The sequence below is a fragment of the Octopus sinensis genome, linkage group LG14 (genome assembly GCF_006345805.1).
Source record: "Octopus sinensis linkage group LG14, ASM634580v1, whole genome shotgun sequence".
NCBI lineage: Eukaryota > Metazoa > Mollusca > Cephalopoda > Octopoda > Octopodidae > Octopus > Octopus sinensis.
This window is the reverse complement of record NC_043010.1, coordinates 1907788-1919070: the sequence shown is the minus strand read 5'-3', so window position 1 is coordinate 1919070 and position 11283 is coordinate 1907788. Positions and strand designations below refer to the sequence as shown.

At 36.0% G+C, this 11283-nt stretch overlaps 1 protein-coding gene across 7 annotated transcripts in view; it reads left to right on the top strand.

The window, feature by feature from the left end:
• The first annotated feature begins 2274 nt into the window (after nucleotides 1-2274).
• Nucleotides 2275-11283, top strand: part of LOC115218758 (protocadherin-18) — a 216850-nt gene continuing 207841 nt past the window's right edge. For 4 of the 7 annotated variants that reach the window (XR_003882270.2, XR_003882271.2, XM_029788676.2 and 1 more), the window contains exon 1: nucleotides 2277-2786. The gene's annotated coding sequence lies outside the window, so the exon portion shown is untranslated. Of the gene's footprint in view, nucleotides 2787-11283 lie in introns of all 7 variants that reach the window. The other 3 variants (XM_029788675.2, XM_036508566.1, XM_036508569.1) reach the window with 2 other exon arrangements.

The following is an 11283-nucleotide window of genomic DNA, read 5'->3' as shown; positions in this document are numbered from 1 at the left end:
GAGAAAGAGGGAGATGCTGGAGTGAGGTGGTGGGGTGTAATATTAAGAGGAAGATGCCCATCTTTAAGAAAGCAGTAATCAGAACTTCTGTAATCTAGTCGCATTATAGTGATCTTTTATTCATAAGCATGAATTGGTATTTCATGAACAGGAGAATGTGTGAGGAAGAGAGAGAGAGGTGGTGAAAGAGGTAGGGAGTGAGGGAGAAAGGGAGGAAAAGAGAGAGAGAGAATCAGCCACAGGGTGTCAGGAGGCAATTGGAAAATAGATAATGGTTGGAATAATTTAGAGGAATTCTCTAATTTTATTCAAATTCGCTGACATTAAAATGCATGCAGTGTTTAGGGGAGAGAGTAAGAGAGAAAGGGTGAGATGGAAAGTGAGAAACTGATTATATATGTGTGTATACATATATGTATATATGCATGCATGCATGTATATGTGTGTATATATATATATATATTATATATATATAATGAGAGTGTAAGAGACTGGGAAAGTGATAAAGATATAATATTATGTTTATCTTTTCTCCTTCTCTCTGTCATGTGTGTGCGTGTGTGTGTGTGTGTGTGTGTGTGTGTGTGGTGTGTGTGTACATATATATTTCGAGAGAGAGAGAGAGATGAAGAGAGATACTAAGAAATATTCAAACAGCTTTTGGAAAGCTGAACGGGGTGTGAGAAGCAATTAATGTAGGAAATATTGAAGTCCGTGTTAAAGTTAATTAATTGTAATATATAAGTGGAATTTTGGCAGCAATTTTATTTCAGAAAATTCATTTTCAAGACATATTCCACCCCTACCAACACCACAACCACTGCCACCGCCACCAGCACTCCACACTGACACTCACCAGCACCACCTCTCACCCTCCCTCACCATTGTCTGTCCATTCTTTCTCTTTATACCCCCCCCTCTCTCCTCTCTTACATTCTCTTTTTTTCTTACACTTTATGTTCTCTTCTCACATTTTATCTTTCTTCTTCTTCTTCTCACTCTTTCTTATTTCCATTCGCCCTCTCTCTCTCTCTCTCTCTCTCTGTACTTATCTCACAAATTACTGGACAGTTTCTGATAGGTGGCACATGTGTGTGTCTTTGATTGTGATTGTGTGTGATTGCATATGTGTGTGTGTGTGTGCGTGTGTGTGTATTCATATGCATGTGTTTGTGTGTGTTTCTGTTTGTATGGTGAATACTTTTAAATATGTATATACTTTGGTTGTTTTTATTAGTGTATGTTTATCTATTGGCTTTATATACACCTGTGCATATCCACATGTTTGTGTGTGTGTGTCTATATAAGTGTGTGTATGTGTGTGTGTGCCTATATCTATATCTATATATATATATATATATATACACATATATACACATATATATGCATGTTGATATATTTATATGTGTTTAATCTTACAAGACCATATGATGATAAAAACACACATATATAGTTAAATACTAATGTAAATATGCGTGTCTGAAATATATAATATATATACATATGCAACTATGTATATATGTATGTATGTATGAGTGTATACGCATGTAATTATATACATATCAATGTAATGGTCTTATGTATGGGAACATTTAAAATTTTACATTTTGTTTGAAAGGATATTGTTATACTAATAAATGACTCATATTGTCAATTAATGACAATGTTAGGGTTGGAGCTGGGAGCAGAGGGGCTGCAATCTTCCTGGGGTTTTATGCCGTCTTTTTTAATTTAATTTTTCTTTAATTTATATTTATAAATTTTTATGAGACACCCCCCTCTCACTCCCAAAGGAGCCTTAAGCAGCCTGTCATTGGCTAGCCAATTACATACATATATACACATATCACTCTACCTATCTATCTTTCTATCTATCTATCTGTCCATCTGTCTGTCCATCTGTCCATCTATTATTTAGCTATAAAGCTACATAAGTAACTTGAGGTTTGAGAGTATCGTGTGTTGCACTTTATGTGCATGTGTGTGTATAAGTGTGGATGTATGTGTATGTATATATATACATCCCAATCTGTCTGTCTCTCTCATATATATATATATATATGTCCCCATCTCTGTCTCTCTCATTTTCATATATTATACATATATATATACACACACACACACACACGTGCATATAAATATGTACAGACATGCATGTATTTGGCTCGTTCTAAACCTATGGACTTCTTTGTCAGTCTGTCTATCTTTTTTCTTACACACAGACACAAGCATGTGCATACATATATAGATACAGGCTCTCTCTCTCTCTCTCTCTCACACAAACACACACACAGACACACTAACACAGGCATACAGAGAGACAGAGACAGAGACATGCAGTAGAGAACTTGGAGCAAGCTAAGCTGTATAACAGAGCCAGCAGATCACACAACAGCAGCAGTGACTATTAAGTGTTCTCAACAGTAAGATGCACGTCTCGGCTAACTGACAACAGAAAACAATAACAACAAAAACAGTGTCATCACCGCCACCACCACCACCAACAACAACAACACACTAAACAACAAATACAATTACAACAGCAATATCACCAACATCAACAACAACAACAGCATTATCAAAACCAACTGCATTGGTATTAGCAACAACTACCACATCAACAAAAACAACTACAACAACTCTTACAGTTGTTTCATCACTAACATTAACAAGAATAGGAACAACATTAATAACACAAACACATAAGCAACAATAATAACAAAAGCAAAATTACAACTATGGGATTTTAACTACAAAGACGACGACAACAAGAAGAAAACAGACAGGTAAGTGTAAGTTTTAATATCTTTCCTCTATAGTTCAGTTTTAGTTTCAGTAGAGTCGAGTTAGATTTCTTGTATGTGACGATGATGGAGATGATGATGATGATGAGGATAAAAAGCAAGAGGACAGATGATGATGATGAGGATGAAAAGGAAAATGATGAAAAGGAAGATGATGATGAGGATGATGATGAAAAGGAAGAAGCAAGGTAGTGTGTTGGGGGGTAGGTCAGCAGGGCGGAAGTCATGCGGGGTCAGATCGGGTCGGGTCAGGACAGATCTGGAGCGTTAAGATTTTACGTGACTATCATATTGACGACAATAGTTGTGATGGTATTGTAAAACGATGACAACACTGATAAATGATAACGGGCAATGATAACGATAATGATGGTGATGATAATGATGATGATGATGATTGTGATGGCAATAATGATGACAACAATGATTGCAAGGATGATGATGATTGTGATGGTAGTGATGATGATGATGGTAATCATATTGATGGTCACGGTTGCAGTGGTATGTTAGGGTGGACGCTGTGAAATTCATGTGGGGTGGGCCTGGGATGGAGTGTGGAAGAGTAAATTAAGTTATGATATTGATGACAATGCTGGCATTGATGGTGATGATGATGGTGGTGGTGGTGGTGATAGTAGTGGTGGTGGTAATGGTGGTGGTGGTGATGGTAATAATGAAAATGTTGGAGCTGCTGCTGGTGATGGAAATGATGATGATGATGGTGATAATGTTGGTGGTGGTGGTGTTGATGATGATGGTGGCAGTGGTGATGATGATGACAACAATAGTGATGAATACAACATAAGTTATAACTGCTTAGTCCCAGGCAACCTAATCAGGAGACCTATGATCAAAAATATTCCAAAGATGACCATCACGTATGACACATCCAATTTGGACTTTTTACTTTTTTTAACATGATAGGTTATGGTTTAAGGAATATTTGGCTGTTGTTTCGAGTACATTCAGTGACCATACAGAGGTTTTATTATCATTTACTTGTCACATCAGGGGTGGCGAATGATGGGGCTGATAGTAGTTTGAAGTGGGGGATGCGGTTTGGGGGTCAGTATTGTAAAAGTTTTGAAGGAAAAGCTGCATGTGGGGAGCCACTCACTGGTTGTGATACCAACAACAGTGATGGAGATGGTGACGATGGTGGTGGTGGTTGTGGCAGCAGCAGTGGTGAACAATAATGAGGATGGTGGTGATGGTGGTGGTGGGAATGGTAAGGGTGGATGTTGTGGCTGTAATGCTGCTGTCGCTGATAGTGACAACAACAGTGTCAACAATGTCAGTCGTTGATATGGTTGAGATGATGGTGACAATGGCGTGGTTGGTGTTGCGCTTATGGTGATGCTGATCATCATCATTACTATTTATGTGTTTGCCAAGAAAATGTAGATTTAATTATTATTATTATTGTTGTTGTTGTTATTATTGTTATTATTATTATTATTATTATTATTAGTAGTAGTAGTAGTAGTATAGTAGTAGTAGTAGTAGTAGTTGTTGTAGTAGTTGTAGTAGTGGTGGTGGTGGTGGTTTTGGGACTAGTAGTAGAAGTAGTCATAATAATGTTTCAAGTTTGGTGCAAGGCCAGCAATTTTAGTGGTGGGATGAGTTAGTTGATTACATTGGCCCAGCACTGCACTGCACTGGTATATTTATTTTATCAACCTCTGAAGGACGAAAAACAAAGATTGTTGACCTCAGCAAAGTTTGAACTCAGCATGTAAAGAGTCGAAAGAAATGCCGCTAAACATTTTGTTTGACCCACAAAACAAACACAATAATAATCATAACTGAATGTGGTGCTCCAGCTTGATCACAGTCCAATGATGAATGCTTGTTAAAGATCAAGGCTAACTGGCAGGATATTGTGATCAAAATACGTAAAGAAATATTACCCTGCTTGAAGTGTCTGCCACAACAGATAATAATATATCTTGTGAAGAATAGGGGAAACTTATCCACATACATTTATGGCCATGTGGTAAGAAGTTTGTTTTTCAACCATATGGTTCCAGGTTCAATCTCTCTGCATGACACTTTGGGTAAATGTTTTTTACTATGGCCTCATGCTGTTCAAAGTTTTGTGAGTGGATATGGTTACTGAAGTGCATGGAAGCCTGTCATATATCAGAGTGTGTGTATATGTGTATGTATATATATATATATATATATCTATTAATATATATATGTGTGTGTGTGTGTGTGTGTGTGTGTGTGTTTGTGTGTCTTCGTCTTTGTTCCCCAAAACTTAGCCATTCAGCAGAACAGGCCAATAGAATAAATACTGGTGTTGATCTGTTTGACTAAGACCCTTCAAGGCAATGCCCCTACATGACTTCACTTCAGTAACTAAAATATAAATAAAAGATCTAAAAATAGGGATAACCACAATGTGGAAGATAGAAACAAGCAATTCCTGTAATATGAAATGTCTTTGGAACTAATTAACAAACATGCCAATCAATATATAACGAATGCCCAAAGATTTACACATGTATGCAGCATACATGAAATATTATTACTGTACACATAGTATAATACATATAATTATACTACACATATTAGTATAATAGTATGGCTAAATACACATTGTATAGAGTACTCTACAAAACAGAAAACAAAACCAAAACATTCAACATACATAGAGATGTGCTCAGTAGGTATAGCGAAGGCACAGAATGATAATAGAACCAGGCCAGCAATTCTGGGGGATGGGCTAAGTCGATTACATCGACCCCTCTGCTCAATTGGTACTTATTTTATCGACCCTTGGAGGATTAAAGGCAAGGTCAACTTAGGTGGAATTTGAACATAAAGGCAGACAAAATGCCACTAAGCATTTGAGCAGTGTGCTAATGAATCTACCAGCTCACTGCCTTAATAATAATAATGATAATAATAATAATAATGATAATCTTTTCTACTAAAGGCACAAGGCCTGAAATTTGTGGGGAGGGGATTAGTCGATTACATTGACCCCAGTGTTTCACTGGTACTTAATTTACTGGCCCTGAAAGGATGAAAAGCAAAGTTGACCTCGGTGGAATTTAGGCTCATAACGTAGTGACGGGCAAAATACTGCAAAGCATTTTGCCTGGCATGCTAACAATTCTGCCAGCTTGCTGCCTTAATAATAATAATAATAATAATAGTAATCCTTTCTGCTAAAGGCTTAAGGCCTTAAATTTTAGCAGGCAGGTTTGGTTGATTACATTGAACCCATGCTCAACTGGTACTTATTTCATCAAACCTTAAAGGATGAAAGGTAAAGTCAACTTCAATGGAACTTGAATGTAGAATGTGAAACCAGAAGAAATATTGCTAAGCATTTTACATGGCATACTAATGATTCTGCTAGCTTGCAGCCTTAATAACAATATTAACAGTAGTAATAATAATAATAATAATAATAATAATAATAATAATAATGTGTTTCAAACAATAATCCTTTTTATTGACAGCACGAGGTCTGAATTTTTGGGGGATGCAAAAAGTCAATCACACTGATCTCAGTACTTGACTGGTACTTAATTCATCGACCCTGAAAGGATGTAAGGCAAAGCTGACCTTGGTGGAATTTGAACTTAGAATGTAAAGAGGGATGGAATGCCACTAAGCATCTTGCCCAGCATGCTAATGATTCTTCCCTCTCACTGCCATAATAATTATAATAATGATAATAATAATAATAATAATTAATAATGATTTCAAGTGTGTAACTGGTACTTATTTTATCGACCCTGAGAACATAAATGGTGAAATCGACCTCAGTATAATTTGAACTCACGATCTAGAGACAGACGTATTGCCACTAAATATTTTGCCTGGCACGCTGCCTAATGGCTTTTGGATTAGGCTGAAGGCCCAAATTTATCACAGTACTTGACAGGTACTTTTGCTTATCAACCATCAGCCCTAAAGAGATGAAAGGCAAAGATGACTGTGGAAAAACTTGAAACCCAGAATGTAAACTGCTGGAAGAAATATCATAAGACATTTTATCAAATTCTCTAACAATTCTGTTGCTAATCTACTGCCTTAACAACAGCAACTACAACAATAAATTCTGACTTTGACACAAGGTCACAATTTTAAGTAGGGGTGCATTTAGCAAATCCTTTAGCTGGCAGAATTGTTAGCACCCTGGACAAAATGCTTAGTGGTATTTCATCCATCTTCATGTTCTGAGCTCAAATTCCACTGAGGTCACCTCTGCTTTTCACCTTTTCGGGGTCAACAAAATGAGTACCAGTCAAGCATTGGAGTCAATGTAATCAACTTACACCCTCCCCCGGATTATTATTATTATTATTCATCATCATCATCATTAAGGTGGCGAGCTGGCAGAACTGTTAGCACACTGGACGAAATACTTTGTGGTATTTTGCCAATTGCTACGTTTTGAGTTCAAGTCCTGCCAAGTTTGACTTTGTTTTTCATTCATTTGAGGTCAATAAATCAAGTACCAGTGAAACACTGGGGTCAATGTAAACAACTAGATCCCCTCTCCAAAACATTTAAGGCCTTGCACCTACAGCACGAAGGATTATTATTATTATTATTATTATTTTTATTAAAGAGGCTAGTTGGCAGCATCAGTGGCACAGTGAATAAAATACTTGGTGACATTTTTTCCAGTTCTTATCATTCTGAGTTCAAATCCTGTAAAAATCAACTTTGTCTTTATTTTGGAGTTGATATAATATAGTACCAGTCAAGTACTGGAGTTGATGTAGTTGAGTTGCGCCTGCCCTTTAAAATTGCTAGCATTGTGCTATAATTTAAAGCCAATACTATTATTATTATCAATGAGTGAGAGAGCACTACATGCTATCAAAGTAACACTAGGATAAAATATACGAAGCCTAGTATACTTATCATGATGACTCGTCTGATAAGGGTACACCAGGCACATGCATCACAACCATATGTGCACAACATGATGATCTCATATCAAGATAAACAGAACATGATCTTGCAGGTGGGGCCCTGTTAGGATTTTTTTCAGGTTGAGTAGCTCTTCCTACTCAAAAGATCCCTGAATAAGGGTGGTTTAAGGGTGAACGAAACACCAATGTTTCCAGAGGTGAATTTATCATCATTAATGTAATGAGCTGGTAGAATCATTAGCATGTTGGGCAAAATGCATATTCAAATTCTACGAAGGTCTACTTTGTTTTTCATTCTTTCAGGGGTTGATAAAATAAGTACCAGTTGTATACTGGGGTTCATGTAATCGACTCCTCCCCGCCCCCAAAATTGTTGCCCCTGTGGCAAATTTTGAAGCCATTATTATCATATTAGATTTTTATTAATTAATAAACCAATTCAAAACTATTTCTGGTATAGGTGTAAATTCACAGAGTCTGGGTGAGAGATCTAGTCTGTTGAATCAACCCAGTATTTGACTGGTATGTATTGTATCAACATGATTAATGGTACTAATATGTGACAATAGATATGATTACATACCGTTAATGAAAGTGGAACTGTGGTGGTAGTGGTGGTGATGCTAATATGCATAAAGATGGTAGCAACGGTGGGGATGGTTGTGTTGAGGATGATAGTGAAGAGGCTGATAATGGTGGTGGTGATGATGATGGTGACTGTGATTAACAAGGTGACACTGATAACAGAGATGATGATGAACAACAAATAATAGAAGCAGTTGTTTTATGTTATGTTTTCTATAGAATTTTTTAAGAGGCCAGACATTAACTTGTGCATGTGTATGGATGAGTATGTATACATAAATATGTGCTAAGTAGCCTGCTTACCAACCACATGGTTCCAGGTTCAATCCCTCTGTGTGGCACCTTGGGCAAGTGTCAGTAAATCAAAACCATTTAATTCCAAGATTTATTTATGTTTCACAACTGAATTTAATAAAATTTAATAAAAGCATCTAAATATGAAACATGATGATAATTGTTCAAACTCAGGCCGACCAAAGCCTTGTGAGTGGATTTGGTAGATGGAAACTGACAGAAGCCCGTTGTATGTGTGTGTATGTTTGTCTCCCCCACCATCGCTTGACAATCGTTGCTGGTGTGTTTATGTCCCCATAACTTAGCGGTTTGGCAAAAGAGACCGATAGACTAAGTACTAGGCTTACAAAGAATAAGTCCTGGGGTTGATTTGTTTGACTAAAGATGGTGCTCCAGCATGGCCACAGTCAAATGATTGAAATAAATAAAAGAATAATATATATATATATATATATATATATATATATACAGGGTTGGCCAAAACTCACCCGACAGTAAATCAAAATTCCATAAATACTTTCTGTAATTCTGTATTGACTCGAATGGAAGAATGGTGTCGCTCAAGAAGTACTTCAGTTTGAACAATTTTCATGATGTTTCATATTCAGATGCTTTTATTAAATTCATTCAGTTGTTAAACATAAATAAATTTTGGAATTAAATGGTTTTGATTTACTGTCAGATGACTTTTGGCCAACCCTGTTTATATATATATATATATATATATATAACAATAAACGTTGCCCTTTTTAAGCCTAGCCAGGCTCATGGGCCCAGTTTCTGTGGCATATATGTCCCCCCCCCCAGCTGTAATAGCAAAAATCAAGCACAAATTATAGCTGTACACAATGATAATAAATTTAAGTTTCCATATGATTTTTAGCAATAGCAGTAACCAGAACTATAATTATAGATCAATAAATAGCAATAATGTCAACATGAATGGACAGACTATGGATGACACAGCTGGGTATCAGGATAGGAATATGGTTTGGCAACCAATGGAATTGAAGAGACCTGAGGGAGCTCTACAGTTGGCCTGGAAGTAGTGGATATGAATCCTAGAGGGAGAAGTACTCAGAGTGTTGTCTCTGTGGAGAAGACTGGTAGCTTAGAAGAAAGACAGGAGAATATAAAAATCACATATAGAGTAGGTGAAGTGGATAGTAGTGATGGAAGTACTAGAACTATTAGCTGTGATTGTGCGAGGTATAGGCTCTGTCTGCTTGGCTCTGGTTGTAAACATATAAATATTGTATACAGATGTAAAATTACCTCAGAGAATAGAGGATATTTCAATATAGAAGCTAGCTCACGTTATATTAAGCAGAGAATTGCCAATCATTTAAGTTCCTTTAGAAATAGGGACAAAATGAATACTATCAGCCTTAGTAAGCTAATTTGGGTACTTAAAGATAGTAACAAAGTATTTTCAATTGCTTGGGAAAATATTTGTGAAGTAAAACCTTATAGGATCAGTGATAATAGATGTAACCTTTGTGTGGAGGAAATGTACCAAATTTTCTTTATTAAAAACACTATTATAAACACTAGGCAGAAACAGGCTAGGAGATGTCCACATTGGATTAAATATACATTTAAATGATTTAAAGAAACACAAATTACCATCTATAGTAATTATACTAGTTAACATAATGATTTTGATAATTAATGATATTTTTGAAAATAATAGTAAAATATATTTGTTTTGTAAGATTCTTGATGTGAAATCATGTGTCGAAACAGATATTGTTGTATTTAGGAATGGTCATGTTGCCAGTTTAGTCAATTAACACCAAATATATAGCACGTGTGTTTTTATTGGCTAAACTGGCAACATGACCATTCCTAAATACAACAACAATTGTAAAATAATTTTAGTAATAATAACAAAAATAATATTAAATGAGGGTATAAACCCAAACATAAGTGAATTACTTCTGAATAAATAATGTACTCCATACAGTAAATGTAAGCAAAACTGCAACAATTGATTGTAATATGAATGAACATTTTATAAACCACGATTCACCAGTGGAGGTGACTATAAGACCGGAATTTAATTTCCTTTAAAAAGTAATGTTATAACCAAGGCAGGAAGTTTGTTTGAATTAGTTCACTTTGGAAACGTCGTCAGTGATGGAACCTTGATGAAATTGCAGTGACTAGGTTGCATAATTGCATACAGAGCAATGTGCAGTCGGTGCAGTAGAAACATATGTTGGTCATTGTTATATAAGCTGTAGAAAACTTTTTAATAAAAAGTTTTGGATGCAAATAAATCTCCACTCTCCTCTTCATTTTCTATTATACATATATACAGAGAAAGAGAGAAATATATAAATATATATATATATATATATATATATATATTACATATGTGTATGTGTCTTTCATTTCGTCTGAGATTCCTCAATTCCTGGGGTAGTCACAGTTCTACTGTTGTGACATTCAACAAACAAGTTTTAGACATTACAAATGTGGCAGTGATAGTCCATCTCTGGGTCCAAACACAGACGATTTCACTTTTATCCCCCCCCCCCGACAAAGAGCAAACGAAAACGAGAGGGAAAAATCAACCCTAGTACTGAAACAGTATTCTTTATTGGACCTGGGAAAGATAAAAGACAAAGATGACTTCAGTGTGATTTGAACACTGAGTCTAGAGAGTTAAAATGACTGTTGTACGACATTCT